General features: G+C 37.6%; 1 pseudogene; it reads left to right on the top strand.

The window, feature by feature from the left end:
- The first annotated feature begins 1746 nt into the window (after positions 1–1746).
- LOC121267031 lies at positions 1747–19961 on the top strand (annotated as a pseudogene).
- Positions 19962–20495: the final 534 nt, after the last annotated feature.

Below are 20495 nucleotides of genomic sequence, written 5' to 3'. Positions count from 1 at the left end.
AATATTTTTCTCCACAAAGTTTTATTTGCCAACGTGATCTCATGATAAAAGACTAGCACCCTAAGGGCCGGGTAAGAGGTGGCCCCGCCCCGTAGGGGACGGATAGCACCCTACTTACACGTAAAATATAATAAAATTTTAATTTTTTAAATTCTAAAATAAAAATAATATTATAAAATTATTTTATTCAACTTTTAATAAAATATGTCATTTCATATCATCTCATCTGAATTAGATAAGGCCTGAGAATCGTTGACATCGTGTAACACGCCCGAAGAACTAGAACAATGCCTTAGGCCTTGTTTGTTTTTACAGATAAGATGAGATGAGATAAGTTAAGATGAAAATTAAAAATTGAATAAAATATTGTTAGAATATTTTTTTTAATATTATTTTTGTTTTAAAATTTAAAAAAATTGAATTAATTATTTTATTTTAATAAATTATAATAATTAGATAAAATGAGATGAGATAAATTAAAAATAAACTATACCCCAACTTGCATGTGGAATTTTCGAGGAGAACCAAGTACGTACGTACTACGTAATTAATGGGTGTGGGTTTGTCTCCTCTTACTGTATTACGTGCAAGGCACGTATTTTTATATGCTAGAAAAGTACTATTATATATATATATATATATATATATTTATGACAAATGATTTTTACAAACTAAAAAAAATAAATTCTATACAAATTTTTATAAAAAAAAAGACTTTATATTCAAATATGTAAAAACAATTATTCATTTTTTATGGGATTCATATCGTTAGAAAAGATCTACATGCAATTTGTTTATTCAGAACTTATAGCTAGTATTACTTATTTTTTATATATTATACATCATATTTTTATTTCACTTTTATTTTACTATATAAGTTATAATATATTTATTGTTATTGGATGATAAAGATAATTCAATAAGTCAATGTCTTTTAAACTGGATGACATAAAAGATTGATCCCTAATAGGAGAACCAAGTTTGAACCCCTCAACCCTATATATATAAAATAATCATCTACTACATGATCATTTAATGGTGATAAATATATTACATTTTATATAATGAAATATAAGTGGGATGGTAGTGTGGTATATAGAATTTTTCAAAATATAAAATTTGAAATACATATTAATTAATATAATAAATATAATAATTAGAGAACTGTTATAGTCTTAAAAATATTCTATAAGAGTAAACCTATAAATTAACGTAGTTTAATATAATATATTAGATCTATTTAACAATAAAAATAATTTTCCAATATTACGAGTCATGACAAACTGAGTCAGTTTATAAATTATTGAGAAATGATAGTTGCTGTCGTGAGTGTACAAGCGCTGTGTAATTAATTTTATGAAATAAATAAATAAATATATGACCCACATAAAAAAAATTAATTTTTTAATAGTAGATCCTACTTTTTTTAAAATAACTGCACAATATTTGATCATTCTAAGACAACATGTAGTATTACTCAAAAGTTATTTCCGTAAGTAGAATCTCTTTGTAGTTAAAAAAACTTCTCTTATAGTTAGTCGGTGTAATTGCTTGCGGGGCTAGTTTATAATTTGTCATGATTTCGTGTCCCGTTGCCTTATATAAACCTCTCTCATGAACTACAAATTTCTCCACATCCAACATCACCCGCTATGTAGCTCAGCGTTGCTATCTTAACGTTAACTTTGCTAGTTTTTTCATTAGCTAGCTAGCCAGCCTTTTTTCCTTCTCAAGTACTCGATCATTATGGACTGTAAGAAACCAGTACTGCAAGACGAGCAGCAAACCTTACCATTTCAGATGAAATCTGAAGCTTTTAATTTAATACATCAAAGACGGTCTGCGGCCAATTACGAACCAAATATATGAAAATGCGATTTCCTGGAATCTCTTGACAGCATTTACGATGTTAGAATCCTAATTCCCACCCACATGCATTATTTTCATTAATTTTATTAGAAAGTTCCATCTATATTGTTTCCTATATATATTGAGATTATATTCGGATGCATGTTTTTTTCTTTTTGCAGGAACCGGAATGTAAAAAACATGAAGAGAAGTTGATAGAAGTCTAAAAGATCAGTTATATTTGGAAAAGCTGTAGAACTTGACTCCCTGGCTAAGACGTTGGAGCTGATCGACAGCTTGGAAAAGTTGGGTTTAGCCATCCACTTTGAAGTGGAAATCAAGGAGGCGCTAGCAACCATAGCAATATCCATCAAGCAGAAAAATTGGAATCTTAATGGAGAGGATGATCTCTACGCTACTGCTCTTTGCTTTAAGCTTCTCCGGCAGCATGGCTATGATGTTTCACAAGGTATAATATTCAGAGTACAACATAGTACTATTTAAGATAATATATATTGTTATTTCCAAATCCTGCTCATTTCTAACTTCAATGAATTATATATGTTAAACCATATCAGATATGTTTAGCAACTTCATGGATGCAAAGACGGGTGCATTCACCAGGAAAAGCAAACACGAAAATATCAAAGGAATGCTGGAGCTCTCGGAGGCCTCACATCTAGCCATAGAAGGTGAAAACTTTCTGGATGCGGCTAGAGAATTCTCAACCACAACTCTCGAAGAAACCCTTGCAAATTTAGACGGTTTCCTTGCGAAGCAGGTGGTCCATGCTTTGGAGCTTCCCTCACAAAAGAGGGTGCAATGGTTTGACGTCAAATGGCACATCAGTGTCAAAGAAAAACACAGGGACATGAACGCTATTAATTTGCTCGAACTTGCTAAACTTAATTTTAACATAGTTCAAGCCACGCTCCAAAAAGACCTAAGGGAACTATCCAGGTAACTAAGGCCTCTTTTAAGGCTTCGTTTCAAACTATAAATCATCTCAACTCATCTTAATTTATCATTACAACTTTTTCAAATCCCAATACAAAATATAATAAACAATTCAACTTTCTCAAATTCTAAAATAATAATAATATTAAAAAATAATATTCTAATAATATTTTATCATCTCAACTCAACTCAACTCACTTCAACATCCAAACACAACTTAAATGTCAAGATATGAAAATTTTATGAATAATATTAAAATAGTTTATAAATAATAGTGAAATAATTTGATTTAAGATATTTTATTGAGTCATGAGAAAAGAGAGAAGAAATTTGAACTAAAATATTATTATAAAATATTTTATTAATATTATTTTTATTTTGTAATTTTAAAAAATTAAATTTTTTTTGTGTTTTGTTTAGAAATTTGAAAAAGTTATAATGATTAATTAAATTAGATGAATAGTTAAATATTTGAAATTAAAAAGTACTTACTTTTAATGATGATGTTTGAGAAGAAAATAAGATGATATTTGATAAAATGAGATAAATATCCAAACGGGACTTAAATGAAACTACACGATATGGATAAGTGATGTGACGTCCTCGTAGTCGATACAATATTGTACCATAAAGATCAAATTAATGATATGTTTTTTATTTTTATTTTTTGTGTGTGTTTTTAGGTGGTGGAGGGATCTGGGTCTCCGTGAGAATTTGAATTTTGCAAGAGATAGACTTGTCGAAAGTTTCGTCTTCTCGGTGGGCCTTGCGTGCGAGCCTGAGCACAGCTGTTTCAGAAAATGGCTAACAAAAGCCATTAATTTTATACTGATAATTGATGATGTCTAAGACGTTTATGGCATATTGGAAGAACTCGAGCTCTTCACCATTGCCGTAAATATGTTAGTGTTGCAGCATATTACTATCCCTGAGGTTTTCTTAATTCCTAGAACCTAAAGAATTCTAATCAACATGTTAAACAAATTCAGGTGGGATGTCAGTGAAACTAAACTGCGCTTCCGGAGTGCATGCAGATTTGTTTCCTTGCACTCTACAATACGACAGATGATTTTGTCAATGAAATCCAAAGAGATAAGGGTTGGGACAAATTATTACCAGTACATGTAAAGAAAGTGGTTAGTACACATCCATTAATTTCCTATCACGATGAATATATGAAGGCTGCGTTTGGATTTGAGATTATTTGAATTGATCTGTGAGTAGTATTATTTTGTGGGTTCTATTAAAATATGTTTGAATGTAAATATGTTGATATATGTATTTAAATGTATGAACTATGTTGAGATGAGTTTAATTTATTTTATATAAAGTTGAAAAAGTAGTGGATTCATAGTTCAAGTTTTGACGGATTCCCTCTGTTTGATGCAGAGTACTCTCTCTAGGTTTCTTGGAACGTGGAGTCCATCTCTGATCTCCGATCGAAAGAGGTTCAGTCTATTGCCATTCCTTGCAATGGAGGATCTAGCTAACCTTTATGAAGGATTTAATCTAACCAAGGAAGAACAACAAGAGTTCAACTTCTCGGAGGAGGACATTCTTCAGTCGCAACACTTTAGCAACATTAGCCTTGTCACTCTGGTTGTTTCAAAGAAAGAAGTCAACAAAGGAGCTTTTAAAGCTACGATGGCCAAAGTATGGCAGAGTGAAGGCAACTTAACATTCAAAGATATCGGTAGAAACAAGTTCTTAATCGAGTGTAGTAACATGGATGTGAAAAAGAGGATCCTATTGGGCCAACCATGGTTCTTTGACTGGAACTTATTAAGTGTGCAAGAATGTATTGGGGCGTCGCTGTCAAAGACATAGGATTCTCTCTAGTTCCATTCTGGTTACAGCTCCACGACCTGCCATTTGCTGGCATGAATAAGAAACTGGGAGAGAAACTTGGAGAGAGCGTAGGAAAAGTTCTACTCGTAGATGTAGACGAAAAAGATAGAGCCTGGGGTAGTTATTTACGTGTCAAAGTACACATTGATATCACGAAACCCCTGGCAAGGGGGAGAGTAATCACGATGGGAGATTCACGTCGTTGGATTCCATTCAAATATGAACGTCTCCCACCTTTCTGCTTCAACTGTGAAGTTTTACTACACTCCAGCTCCATTTGCTCGGGCAACACCTCAAATGGAAGATCTCGAGGGAGTCATTCTCTGCAATATGGGGCCTAGCTCAGAGCTGGCCTTCCAGCGAAACCAGATCATCCTCATGTTCACCCCCGCTACTCAGGGAAGGGAGACACAGAAGCACGGCAGGATAGTTCAGAGAGCCCACCGTAGGAAAATGGCGGGAAAAGCAACATGCATAAAGAAGCTACTGTTTTGCAAACATTTCTTCACGTTAAAGGCGGGAAAGATAATTTTCAAGATTCAGAAAATCCCAATGCTCACTATTCACACCCAAGAAATCGAGATCCTTCCCCTATGCTAGATGAAGGAACGTCAAATTACATCAGGGACTCTAAGGCAGTGGCTGACATACCTACTCCTACCAACCTGCAGACTGACCCTCAGCAGAGTGAACATGACTTGTTTGCCTTAGAAGTCAACAATCTGGTATGTCCCCCTCAATCAGATTCTCAGCTAAGTCCAGCTAGACAAAACAAAAACCATCTTTTGTCTAACTGGAAACGGAGGGCCAGAGGGGTTCCAACCTCTAGTTCCTTGGCCACTAAATCCCACTTGCCTAAGATTCTCCCAAAGATTAGGAAAAAAAGGAAACCAAATGCAATCCCCATCCCATCCCCGAGAATGTCCAAAAGACTCAAGAACTCTTCAATGGCAAAGGCTGTTAAACAGCCCTGCCAATCCCCCATGAAAACCCTCTGCTGGAACTGCCGAAGGCTTGGGAACCCTCGGACAGTGTAGGAGCTCCACCATTTGGTGAGAGAAAAGTCCCCAAACCTTGTCCTTTTAATTGAAACAAAATGCAGAAGGAATAAGATGGAACACATTCGTAACAGGTTGGGTCTCGAGTGCAGTTTCATAGTGGACTGTATAGGGCGTAGTGGCGGTCTGGCAGCCCTTTGGAAGCAAGATCTCAATGTTGATTTAATCTCCTATTCCCTCAGTCACATATCCCTTAAGGTTCAGGGAAATGAAAGTGCTAATGACGTGACAATCACTGGCTTTTATGGCCAACCAGAAACTTATAAACGAAAAGAAAGCTGGCGTCTTCTAAGAGCCCTCAAACCTCCTCAAAACTCCCCATGGCTATGCATGGGGTACTTTAATGAAACAGTGTCCATTGGTGAAAAAATAGGTGGCCCTTCTAAGCCCTTGAAACAAATGGAAGATTTCAGGCAGACTATTCTTGATTGCAACCTGGGTGACCTTGGCTATGAAGGCTCTCAATTCACTTGGTGTAACAATCGAGAGGGCCCTCACTTTACCAAGGAAAGATTGGATAGAGCCCTTGTTAACAGTGCCTGGCAACAATTATTCAACTTCAACTCTGTGAATATCCTGCCTGTCCAATCCTCGGACCATAATCCCTTACTAGTCACTACTCAAAACTGTCTCACGCCAGCCTTCACTTCTCAAAGAAAACTCTTCAAATATGAAGCAGCAAGGACTAAACAGAAAGATTGTGATGATATTGTTAAGAAAGCTTGGTATGGGGCTCTCCAACATGGTTCCAAAACATATGTTATTAGAAGAGGACTTGAGACGACCATATTCCAACTAAGGGAATGGAACTGCATATCTAGAAGAAACCAACAGAAAATCCTGTTTCATAAAAGAGAGCAGTTAAGAATATTATAGGATGCTAATACAGGCCAGACTAATAACCAAATTCATTCTTTACAAAGGGTGATTGATGGCCTTCTAGAGGAAGATGACTTAAAGTGGAAACAACGAGCTAAATAGAAACGGTTGCAAGAGGGAGACAGAAACACCAGCCACTTTCACAGATGTGCCACACAAAGGAAACAAAGGAATGTTATTTCCAAAATAATTACTGAGGAGGGTAACACGGTATCGAAGGCAGAGGATATTGGGGTGCAGTTTCAAGAATTCTTCAGGAACCTTTTCCTGTCATCTAATCCAAGTGGCATAGCAACTCTTCTGGAAGACTTTGAACCATCTGTTACTACTGACATGAATTCTAATTTAACCAAAAGTTACACCTCTGAAGAGATAGAGAGGGTTGTATTTGAAATGAACCCCATTGGATCCCCTGGCCCTGACGGATTCCCTGCACTATTCTATCAAAACCATTGGCCCATTGTGGGAAAGTTGGTCGCAGACAACAGTTACAAAAATGATCAACTCTAAGATAGGATTCCATTCCATAAACAATACCTTCATCACCCTTATTCCCAAGAAAAGAACTTCATCCTCAGTATCTGATTACAGACCCATAAGCCTTTGCAATGTTCTCTACAAAATCATTGCCAAGGTCATTGCCAACAGACTCAAAAAAATACTGCCCCATCTGATTTCTGAGACTCAAAGTGCTTTTGTACAAGGTAGATTGATTACTGATAACACTATTGTGGCCTATGAACTATTACACTCCATGCAAAATAGGATGAGGAGGAACGAGGGATACATGGCACTTAAACTTGACATGAGTAAAGCCTTTGATAGGCTAGAGTGGAATTTTCTGAAAGTTGTGATGCTAAAAATGGGTTTTGACTGTGGTTTGGTTGACCTCATTATGCAGTGTGTTACCTCAGTGTCTTACTCTATCGTCATAAATGGATCACCTCAAAACAAATTCAATCCTTCAGGAGGGATCAGGCAGGGAGACCCCTTTTCTCCTTACCTCTTCATCCTTTGTTCTGAATTACTAAGCTTTACCTTGAAGTAAGCTGAGCTAAGAGGTATCATCTCTGGATTTCCTCTAGCTAGAGGCTCTCTTTCTATTACTCACCTCTTTTTTGCAGATGATAGCCTTGTTTTTTGTAAGGCTCAGTCCAATGAATGGGAAAGGCTACATGGCATTTTAAGCTCTTATGAACAAGCTTCTGGCCAAAGACTCAACCTAGAAAAAACCTCAATATTCTTCAGCAAAAATACCAGTCTATCTACTCAGCAAACCATAGTGTCAATGGCAGGCATTCAAGCTTCGGACCCCTTTGACAAGTACTTAGGTCTGCCCTCTTACATTGGCAAACAAAAATTCAAAGCCTTCCATCCAATAATTGACAAGATCCAATCCAAGATAGGAAGCTGGAAGACAAACCTGCTATCACCAGCAGGCAAGGAGATTCTCATGAAGTCTGTTATCCAGTCCATTCCAACCTACTCAATGGGCATATTCAAGCTACCTAAATGCATATTAAGGAATCTCAATAAACTCATGCAATCCTTCTGGTGAGGGCAAAAAGAGTAGAAATCAAAGGTACATTGGCTCAGCTGGAAGAAAATAGGCGTTTCCAAGCAAGATGGGGTCTCAGATTTAGGGACTTTGAAAACTTTAATCTAGCTATACTGGCCAAACAAGGATGGAGATTACTCACCCATCCCTCCTCACTAGCTGCTCGAGTCCTTCAAGCTAAATACTTTCCCCATACTGATTTCCATAATGCAAAAGTCAAGCCTTATGACTCTTTTGTTTGGAAAAGCATAACTGTAGCTCGACCTCTCCTCCTTGAAGGCCTAATCTGGAGAATTGGCAATGGAAGATCAGTCAAAATTTGGTCTGACAGATGGATCCCCACCCCTTCCTCATTCAAGATCCAATCTCCTCCCAAAATCCTTGATCCCGAGGCAACAGTTTTTAATCTCATTGACCATAACACTCTCCAATGGAACACTCCTTTCCTACATCTCATTTTCAATGAAGAGGAGGCCTCTTCCATCTCAAAACTTCCCATTAGCCCCTGTAATAGCCCTGATAAGTTAGCTTGGAGATGCACCACCAATAGTAAGTTCTCTGTAAAATCAGCATACCACCTCCAAGTTTCTATCTCCTCAGGCAGTCTTGGTCAATCATCCACCCCTCCAAACTCTGTTGGTTTATGGAACCTCATCTGGCACTTAGATGTTCCCAATTCTACTAAGATGTTCCTATGGAGGTCTGCCAAAGACATTCTTCCCACAAAGTTTAACCTGTTCAAGAGAAAGGTGGTTGACACACCCCTTTGCCCAATCTGCCTCCTTCAACCTGAGACAGCCTCCCATGTTTTATGGTCGTGCAAAGTTGCCCAGGATGTCTGGAGCTGCAGCTCTAGAAGAATTAAAAAATGCAGCATCAGCGAGGCTCCATTCAGCTTGATATTGGACAATCTCCTTTCTTCACTTCCTGTGGAAGACCAATCTGTTTTGGCACACACCACCAAACTGCTCTGGCATAGAAGATGCAAATGGGTGTTTGAATCCCAATTTCTCTCTCCTCAACAAGTGACTATCCAAGTTACCTCTACTATCTCAGAATATAACCTGTCAAAGAGAGTCCCAGTGATTAGGACCCTCCTGCTCCCCCCCCCCCCCCTCTCTACTCAGTGGTGCAAACCCCCTTTCAACCAATTCAAAATCAATTGGGATGCCGCCATTGATAAGATCAACTGCAGAGTAGGTATAGGAGTGATTATTAGGGATTGGAATGGATGTGTCATGGCCACCTTAAGATCCTCATGAGCCTCATTCCCTGATCCTTTGCTGGGAGAAGCTATTGCAGCACTACGAGCACTCAAATTCTGCTAAGAACTAGGCCTCAGCTCCATCATCCTCTAAGGAGACTCTTTGAATGTGGTTAATGCCATAAATGATCACGAGATCAGCTGGAGTTCTGTTGGCATGCTCATAGTTGATATCAAGAAGTTGCTTCTACTGGTAGGAGCTAGGAAAGTCGTGTATGTTCCACGCCAGTTAAATACAGTGGCCCATTGTTTGGCCAAAAGTTCACTAGATCTCCCTTTGGAGTCTATCCATGTAGAGGATTATCCTCATTGTATCCACAACCTCCTTGGTTGATTTATCAATACAAGTGCACCTTTTTCTCAAAAAAAAAAAAATAGTGGATTCCATAAATAATTGGTTTGAAAAAGTAGTGGATTCCACAAATCTCGTTTTGTTTTGGGTGAAAGTATTTTCTTCTTTTGTTTAATAGTGGACAGATTTTTGTAACGCATTATATGTGGAAGCAAAGTGGTACACCACGGGCTACACTCCATCCCTACAGGAATATCTAAGCAACGCATGGATTTCATCATCCGGCTCTGTGCTGTTTGCCCATGTGTTTTTCTGTCTAGAGCATAAAGTCATGAAAGCCGAGGAATACGATAATTTCATGAAGAAAAGCAAAGATCTATTGTATAATGTATCTGTCATAGTTCGACTTTGCAATGATCTGGGAACTTCATCGGTAACTACTCATATGTCCATTAAATCTAGAAACAAAAAAAATGAAAACCATTAAACATGATTGAATATTGGTTTGTTGTCCATGTGAGATCACAAATTTTTCCAAAAACTTAAGCTGATGGGAACTAGAAGTGGTAGTTTTAATTATTTTTATTATATTAATTCTTAACTCTCGCTCACGTGTGGGCCACTCTTCCTCAATGAGTGGGTTTAATATGTGAAATATTTAATTAAATGAGATATAGTGTAGAATCAAGATTCGAACTCATGACTTGATCATTTGCTTTATAATACCTTATGAAATTATCATTTATCCTAAAATATTAAGCTGATGGGAGCTAAAAATGTTAGATTTGATTAATTATTTGTATTATATTCTTAACATGAGTCTGATACTCATTGTAAATTAATTGAACTTTAGCTAAGTGCAATATATAACTTTAAAACAGGCTGAAGTTGAAAGAGGAGATGCTCCATCATCAATCGTATGTTATATGAGCAAGAAGAATGTTTCAGAGGAAATGGCTCGGAAGCATATCAAATGCATGATAGACGAAAGCTGGAAGAAACTAAACGGGGAATGCTTAACGCAGATGCCCATGCAGCTCATGCAAACATTTGTGAATATTGCATAGGGCTGGTCTCCGACTCCGACGGAGTCGGAGTGCTCGTTTCCGACCTCCGACTCCGACAAGAGTCGGAGCCAAATTGGAGCTCTGACTTCGACTCCGAATTGGAGTCTGAGTCCGACTCCGATCGGAGGTTGGGACTCCGATCGGAGGTCGGAGCTCTGACATCCTATCGGAGCTCCGACCTCCTATAGGAGCTCCGACATAAGATCGGAGCTCGACATGCGCTCGACGTGGCGCTCGAGTGGAACTCTTTCAGAGAGGTTCGCTCGACTTCCGCTCGACATGTCGCTCGAGCGAACCTCTCTGGAAGAGGTTTGCTCGACGTCCGCTCGACATGTCTCTCTTGCAGAACTCTTCCAGAGAGGTTCGCTCGACTTCCGCTCGACATGTCGCTCGAGCCAATGTTCAATACAATGTGTGCTTGACTTGCGCTCGACACCTCGCTCGAGCGCAAGTGTACAGTAAAAAAAATTTCGGAGTCGGAATCGGAGCTTCTTGGAGCTCCGACTCCGACTCTGATTCCGAATACATATTCGGAGCTACTCCGAATTCTGATGACTCCGACGAAGTTGGAGTCGGAGTGAGAGCGGAAGTCGGACGGAGTCGAAATTTTAGGAATTTTGCACACCCCTAATATTGCACGTGTGGTGGAGGGCCTTTATCACCAAGGAGACTGGTTTGGTGTTCAAGATGGAGACAAGCGGAACAAAATCAAGTCCTTGCTACTTGAGCCTCTCTCATGCTCGATCTAGTACTTGAATTGAAATCTCATGCATGTTATATATAGAGCAAACATCCTGGCTTTAACGCTTTGGATTAATCATGAAGTAGTCGTCTTAGAATCTAAATAAAGATGGTTTTGTGCGTGCCCTTGTCTCTGTGATTTAAATAAAGATAATTAGGGTCATTTTAGTTTGTGATCTTTGATAGAAGTACTGGAAACTCTTCTTGAGTTTGCTTTTTTATTTCTTGCTTTTTACAAGCTGATTATATAAAATTGCTCTTTATCCTTCCGAAAAAGTTTAAATTAATGAAAAATATAAATTTTCTCATTTATTTTATATGGTGTTAACACTGATCTCCATTACGTGTGAGTGAGACCTCTCTCTTAATAAGTCCAACACAAAGAATATTTAACTAAACATAATAAATTAGTGTAAAGTAAGAATTCGAATTGATCAAGGATTCAAGCCCGCCGCCGCCGCGTCTGCGTTGCCTTCTCCCAGCCCGCCGCCGCCGCGCCGCCTGGCCGGCACTGCCCAGCCCTTCAGCTCCCCCTCCCTACGGTGACCACCCCCCACCATTTTTAGCCTCCCTCGCGCCGCCGTTAGCCTTCACGAGCTCCTCAAAGCCGCGGCACCCTTTGAGTTCCAGCGCCGCCGTCGCGCCACCTCTACCACAATTTCTTCACCACTTCATCCTCGACTTCCTAGCAATCCAATGCACCCATCCTTAGCCCCGATCCGTCAACGGTGAAGCACATCCATCAACATTTTCATTTTGAGCATTTTTTGCCTTAAACCGCCTCCTCACCACCACCCCACGGAAAACCACCACCACCACTAACTTCACCGACATCTCTAAGCCCTATCCTATCAATTTCGGGTCTTAGTTTGTCCACGTTCAAAAGTGGATTTTTGAGACCCACGGCCACAGTACATTTTGCACTGTTCTGTAGCTGTGTTGCCACTTCTTGCAGCTCTGTGATCCTTCGAAAATTATAATATAGAACTATAAGTATTTTCCCAAAGAGCTTTCGTGATTTAAATGTATTTTTGCAGTAACTCATTTTATCTGTGAACTGGTTGATTATGCCAGACTGAGTCCGAGGAGTTCGGGGGTCGGATGAATTGTGGACGGAGTGATTGTGTGTTTGGTTTGCATTGTTGGTTGTTGTTATGGCGTTGTTCATGTACATGACATATTGCACGCATGATCATGTTTGTAAATGAAACTGGGTTTTCGTGTACATACATTTATGTTCATGTGTTTATTGAAAACTGGTTTTCATGTGTTTATTTGAAAATTTGATTTTCATGTAAAATGATTTGAGTATGTTTAAAATGATTGGATTGACTGGTTTGAGAAAAAGGAAAAGAGACTGTGGGGATGGTGGTAAGCAGGGATGGTGGTAGAGTCCTGCCTGCGAATCCCGTCTACGGTGCATGCGGTAGGGATGGTGGTTGTGTCCTGCTTGTGATTCCCGCCTACGGTACACGTGATAGGGATGGTGGTAAGCAAGGATAGTGGTATAGTCCCACCTGTGATTCCCGTCTACAGTGCTCTGATATGTATTTATTGTGTGGAAATGAACTGTATGGATGGTGGTGAGCAGGGTTGGTGGTAGAGTCCCGCATGTGATTCCCGCCTACGGTGCACGCGGTAGGGATGGTGGTAAGCAGGGATGGTGGTTGTGTCCCGCCTGTGATTCCCACCTACGGTGCACGCGGTAGAGATGGTGGTAAACAGGGATGGTGGTATAGTCTCGCCTGCGATTCCCGCCTACAGTGTCCGATAAATGGTTGATTTTTGTTTGAATCATTTTCTGGAAAAATGACGGATGATATTTTTGGATCTAACGTATATTTCATCATATGCATGCATGTTAGTTGCACTAATATGCTTTTATCCCGAGAGTTATTTAGATTATTACTTACCTGTAGTACCATTTTATGGTATCGCAAAATTTGTTGCAGATGTGGATGACGAGCCTTATGCTTGACTCCGTTGGAGGAGTGATCTGGGATTGCTCCCGTATATCGAGATTTGTTTTATCAATTATTATGTATTTGCCTTTGTAATATATTTTGGGATGACTGTATAACTTTTTAACAGCTATTATTTTAAATATTTGTATTTAAACTTGTAGTACTTAGATGACTTATTTATATTATCCGTTACAATTTTTATTGTGCACTTTTGCATATTGCACACACTTGAACACATTTCGTTGAAATGCGTGACCCGTATTGTCATTATTCTGACGTCATGATTCTCGTATTTTTGTACGTGAGAGTCGGGGCATCACATGCAAGCTATGAATTTCTCATAGAAGTTCAAGTCACATATGTCGCATTTAATTTCTAATAAAAAATAAACAATATATAGTGAGATATTTGAGGCTTATGCATGCATAAGATCTTTTATATATAATTATATATATATATATATATATATATATATATATATTAAAGAGTCGAGATCACATGTCGAGTGACCTCTACCTAGTTTTATTAAGAAAACCCTCACTTATGAAAGAGTAATACCGTGCAATTCCAAAAACAAAAAATACTTACAAAACAATCCTTCCCAAATAACAAACCAGAAAACCCACCAAAACCATGGCACTATTAACATCCCATCTAAAAAAATTAACGCCTAACATACGGAAGCCCAACCTTATCCAAGCGAATCACTCCTTCAGCTTGCAAGGAAGAGAAGAAATTCCTAAGTATCTGATATTAATGCCACTTTCCCCTTGTCTTGCTAAAAAATCCGCTGCCTGATTTATCTCCCTACATTAATGCAAAACTTTAAAATTTATACCCATGAGCAACTCATGTAAAGCCTCCCAAAAGTCCCACAAATACCATACCGTGCAACTCCTCATCACCCAATTTACCACCACTGCAGAATCACTTTCTATCTCATCATTACGGAAACCCAATTCTGTACATAGTCCCACACCTGTAGACAATGCTCTTAACTCCGATTCATTATTAGTTCCAAAACCGTAGGATTCTGAGAAAGCGGCTATCAGACTACCAGTAGAATCACGTATAACCCCTCCCCCACCACAATTTCCCGGATTCCCTCGACAACTCCCATCAATATTCAATTTAACCCAACCTGCAGATGGCCTCCACCACTTAATACACCACGGAACTCTCTTCTTTACAGGAACTATGGACACCTCCAAATCATTAAGCAGTCTTCGGTTCGTTGAAGACAAACTTGTTACCTTTAAAAGATTTTCCGATACATGATGTATCCAGAACTTAATCTCCATCCATACCGAGTCAATCGAAAGTTGAACCCCCTCCATACGAGCTTTACACCGCCGTGCCCATAACCTCCACGTAATAATACTCGGAATTATCCCAATTAAAATTCCCCTCTGTGATGATCGGTTTGCACAGTTAAACCACATTGTTACCGGAGCCCACCATGAGTTACATTCCATGCACCGAACCCCCAATGCCACAGCAGCTCTCTTCCAGATCGCCTGCGCAAACTCGCCAGTGCAGAAAATATGGTCTAACGTTTCTCTGTTTCTAACCTCACAGCAATCACACCGAGACACTAGAGGAATGCCAATTGAACAAATCCGACTATCTACAGCCAAACAATTAAACCTGGCTTTCCCCATACAAATAGCTGCTTTACTAGGTAAATGTTTCTGCCAAATCCAGTCTAACCAAGGAAGTTTTTCCCTTCTCACTCTAATTACGTCCCAAGCACTAGTCGACGAAAATAAACCATTAACATTCGGCTTCCATATAATCACATCTGCACCTTCACGCCTCCCATCCACCTCATGAATAATCTCCCGAGCTTTAACGCTTCCTACCAAATCTTCAAGCAAATCTTCATCCCATTTACCGTTCACCCAGCAGTCTTTTATTTGGAGATTAGGATTCTCAATATTAACCATAGTGGAGCTCAGTGGACCACTCCTCATCCACTTATCAAACCAAAACGAGCCTTTCCTTCACGAACCCGCACCTGCAAGTTTTCCATCACATCTGGTAGTACATCCGCCACCGATTTCCAGAATCTAGACTCCGTACTTTTCCTTTCACTCAGCACCATGTGACCGTTCATGCCATATTTAGCTTTGAAAAATTGTGTCCATAAATTATCAGTAGTAAGAAAAAGCCAAGCAAACTTCATGTGCAAGCTCGCTGAACCTCAGCAAAATTTCTCAGTCCTATCCCACCCTCCGAGACAGGAGCGCACATTTTGGACCACGCAAGCCACTTTCTTCTCAATTTTCCATCAGATTCGCCCCAGAAAAACGAAGAGAGAATGGAATTGATTTTAGAGAAAATCACACCAGGCACCTTCAAAACAGCAAGTTGATGAATCACCATACTTGACAGCACATGACGAAGGAGAATCAGTCGCCCTCCTTGAGATAACAACTTTAAACGCCAACTCGCCACCTTCTTTCTAACTTTGGACACCAAAGGCTCAAGAATTCGAGCCGTAAGTTTCCCAGATACAAGTGGCACCCCAAGTACATTGATGGAAACGAGCCTTCTCTATAACCAGACAATTGGAGCAATCCCAACCGTCTATTAGAAGATATTTTCTTGGACAAAAAAAGTGCAGACTTATCCTTATTCACCACCTGTCCTGACCACTGCTCATAAAGTGACAACGTCTTCAATTGTTCTCTCATAGATCTTTTAGTCCCATTACAGAAAATGAGAAGATCATCCGCATACAGCAGATGCGAAACAAGTGGCGCCCCCCGCGGATGGTTGAAAGTTCCATGGACCATGGAGATATCAAGTGTGTGAGTAGAAATAAATATATTATAAGCAATATTAGATATAGTCGTAAATTATGTAACTATCGAATATTTTTTTTAAAAAAGAATAAAGTCTATAATTAAAAAATTAAATTTTTTATATAAATTTTATATTTACTTAATTTTTTTAAAAAGAATATACGATATTTACACACTCTATAATTAGAAATATAATTTCTCTTTATTTTATTATTTCGTTGCTTTCGGCTAATATTTTTCAAGCTGATCGAGCAGCTTATATATAACTTATCTCGATCATGAATTTTAAATATTTTTCTTTTGGATTTCAAATAATGAACCCAACAACCCAATTAATACTAGATTATGTTTGGATAATTAGATGAGATGTAATGATCTAATTTCAAAACTTTTTATAATTTCTTTTCTAAACATTATTTAAATTCAAAACAATCTTAGAATGTTTAAACATCATGCAATTTTTTTGAAAAAGAACAGGGTCTACTATTAAAAATTAGTTTTTGAGTAATACTAGATACAATCGTAGGTTGTGCAAGCATTACACCCTGCTTTTGAAAATGAGTGGAGTGCATTATTAAAAAAATAATTTTTTATGTGGATCTCATATTGATTTACTATTTTTAAAAGGAGTGGACGGCATTGCGCACTCTATATCTGTAAATATCATTTCTCTTAATTCTTTATGTCAATCTCATGTTTACTCATTATATTTCAAAAAGATTACACAGTGCTTACACATTTTATAATTAACATATACTAATTAGCATATACTAATATATATAGTCCTATATACTAATATACTATACTATATATATGATAATATACTATATATATATTTTAATTAGCGTATACTAATTATATATACTAATATAGATTTTTACTATATTATACTATAATATATTTTAAATAACATATACTAATTATAAGATACTATAAGATATTAAATAATATAGATATTTACTAAATTTGAAACAAATACAGTTCGAGTGGTAAGTCAAAACCGTTCAAACATATAATCTAACGTTCAAACGGTTTTGTACATATAAGTTATTGGGGGACAGAGGCTTTTAAATGTCGATATCCCCTTTCGTAAAAATACAGTTCTCGAATGTTTGAACGCCCTTTGTGCATCGATGTCGTTGCCATAATCACCACCCCCGTCGAAGCCTCTTCCTCTCAAGTATCGATACGCTCCTCAAGAGTTATTTTACTATTTATTTTTATCGTTTTGTTGTATTATTTGTTTGAATTAGGAAAGTTGTATTTTTCCATCAATATTTAGAAATGAAGTATAGAATGTGATTTGTTGAAGAACTCAAGGAATTGATTGATTCCATGGGTTTTTATGGCCGCTGAGTTGACTCAGCCATGACTGAGTACGATTCAGTTATCGTTTGAACGCAAACTTTCGAACGATATGAACCAAACACGAGGGTTACCGTTCGGACACTATTGTATCCGTTAGAACAGTATGTACTTGATAAATGTTAATGCACATTATGTTATAATTAAATTAATATTAATATTTATAACATTTATTAAATATTAAATTAGAATAATAATTATATTCTAATTAATATTAACTTATTAATTTATTTTTATCACATTTTATAGTTCTATCAATTAAATGTTAATGCACATTATATTATCATTAAATTAATATAAATATTTATCACATTTTTAAATATTAAATTACATATTATTAATTTATAATTAATATTAACTAATTAATTTGTTTTTATCACATTTTGTTGTTCAATCAATTAATTTATTAAATTGCTATTAGTATATAATTTTGTGAATACTTATTTATTACATTTTATCACTAATGTTGCATATATATTTTAATGTTTTAAATTTTAGGTTGATAATGTCTTATAGGGGACATAAGTGTGGCAGACTAGATGAACCTTCCATCCAAACAGTATGAGAGATGATTGTTTTACTAGAGCAGCATGTGAACATTTCTGACTTTGTAACTCTTATATAGGAGGGTCATTCCCTGTAATCAGTCTTCAACGATCGTAGTTGGGCACCAATACTAGATCGGAGGAAAGAAACATGGGAGCTTGTATCTTATATTGACACCGTTGCTAGGTTCTATAAATAGCTCGGTGGTGCCAGCCCACAATCTTTGTCAGAGTAGCTCCAATTATATTTTCAGCAAAAAGACTCGCTGAATTTCTCTGTATTCCTAGACTGAGCGACGCATATCCGAACGTGATGCCTAAAAAGTCTGATCCTTCGGGTGATGCGGAGATGACTCAGGATGAGGGAACAATTTATGTAGATGAGCTCAATACCCTCGCTGATCATGAGGTGAGGGACTTGGTTGTTGGTCCATATGCTCCTCTGTATGATGGGACGAAGAGTATAAAGCAGGAAGATATATATTCTTTCTTCCAGATCATGAATTTGATAATCACCAATAATATTGATCATCGGTAGCACAAAACAGATGTTGGCATGGATCGAGCAAAATTTATGATACGCGTTGCTTGTGGCGTTCCTATCAACCTAGTGGAGTATATATTTGATAGGATTCGATCAGAGACTCTGTACATTACGACAGATAAACTATCATTCGGGATCATGATCAACCGATTTCTTCTATATGTCGGGGTCGTGCCAGATGTCGCCGAATGTAAATGGGAGCATTTTGTAAATTTGATTTAATTATGAATTTTTTTTTTGTGTTTTCTGAATTAATTATTAATTTATATTATTCCTATTATTTAATTGATGAATTTTATATAAATTATTAGTTAATATAAGAATAATTCTACTTATCATTCCCAGTATACACCACACACTTCATCTATTTTATTTTTTTATTTTTCCTATAACAAGTATGTGATGTATGTATGATAAGTAGATCAATTCAATAAGTTTAACAAGAATAAAATTAAATTAAAATTAAAAAAATAAAAATAAAAAATAATTTTAAAATATGTAAAGTAGCATTCCTCTAATCACCGTTCAAACATTTAATTTTACATTCGAACATTAATTAACTTACTATTCAAACGGTAAGTCAATGTACCGCCAAAATTTATTGACTTAACCTGCCAATTTACAGTGCAATCATAAATAATATATGTTCGAACATTGTTTGACCTTAGAGTTCGAACATTTTTGTATGTTGTTCGAATGTTAAGTCAATGTCCCACTACATTGTTTCACTTAACATACCATATTAGGGAAAAATATTTTCATCCCAAAATATACCGTTCGAACGGTAAACACCTTCCGTCATTTTTTAGAAATGAAATTTGAAATTCTTCCCTACATCTCTTTTTTGGAACGATTTTTCATTTGGTTCCAAACAAAAATCGTTCTAATAGTTTTTTTTTGTTATTGTGTGTAGAATCAAGGTTCAAACTCATGACCTGATCTGCTTTGATACCTTGTGAAATCATCAATATTTATCCTAAAAGCTTACGGAAACTGAGAATAGTAGATTTAGTTAATTATTTGTATTATATTCTTAACATGAGTCTGATGCTCATTGTAAATTAATTGAAGTACTTTTGCTACGTGCAATATATAAGTAATTTAAAATAGGCCGAAGTTGAAAGAGGAGATGCTCCATCATCAATCGTATACTATATGAGAGAGAAGAATGTTTCAGAGGAAATGGCTCGGAAGCATATCAAAGGCATGATAGACGAAAGCTAGAAGAAACTAAATGAGGAATGCTTAACGTAGATGCCCATGCAGCTCATGCAAACATTTGTAAATATTGCATGTGTGGTAGAAGACCTTTATCACCAAGGAGATGGGTTTGGTGATCAAGATGGAGACAAACAGAACAAAATTAATCAAGTCCTTCCTACTTGAGCCTCTCCCATGCTCGATCTATTACTTGAATTGAATTCTATATGTGAGTGGAGAAGCCCCTAGGGGCTGAGCTTGGGATTTGGCCAGAACCCAAGCCCACATACAAGACTCGAGATGGGCCAGGACTGCCTTGGTAACCCAGACGGCCCAGGGGGAATGGCCCAAGACAGGAGTTCGAACGAAAGAACCGGAGACTGAGCCACATGGCACCCTTGATAGAGGCGCCCACAACCCTGACAATAGGGAACGACTTGGCACCAAAGCGCAACAACAATCAGAGGTGTCCTCATCTCTGACACAGTTATTAGGATGGCACAGGTGGCCAAGCGAGCCTGCTCGGGCCACGCCGCATTTAATGATGCGGGAACGAGC

Source organism: Juglans microcarpa x Juglans regia, chromosome 5S (assembly GCF_004785595.1).
Source record: "Juglans microcarpa x Juglans regia isolate MS1-56 chromosome 5S, Jm3101_v1.0, whole genome shotgun sequence".
Lineage (NCBI taxonomy): Eukaryota > Viridiplantae > Streptophyta > Magnoliopsida > Fagales > Juglandaceae > Juglans > Juglans microcarpa x Juglans regia.
Note: the sequence above shows the minus strand (reverse complement) of the source record. Positions and strands in the feature narration are given on the sequence as shown.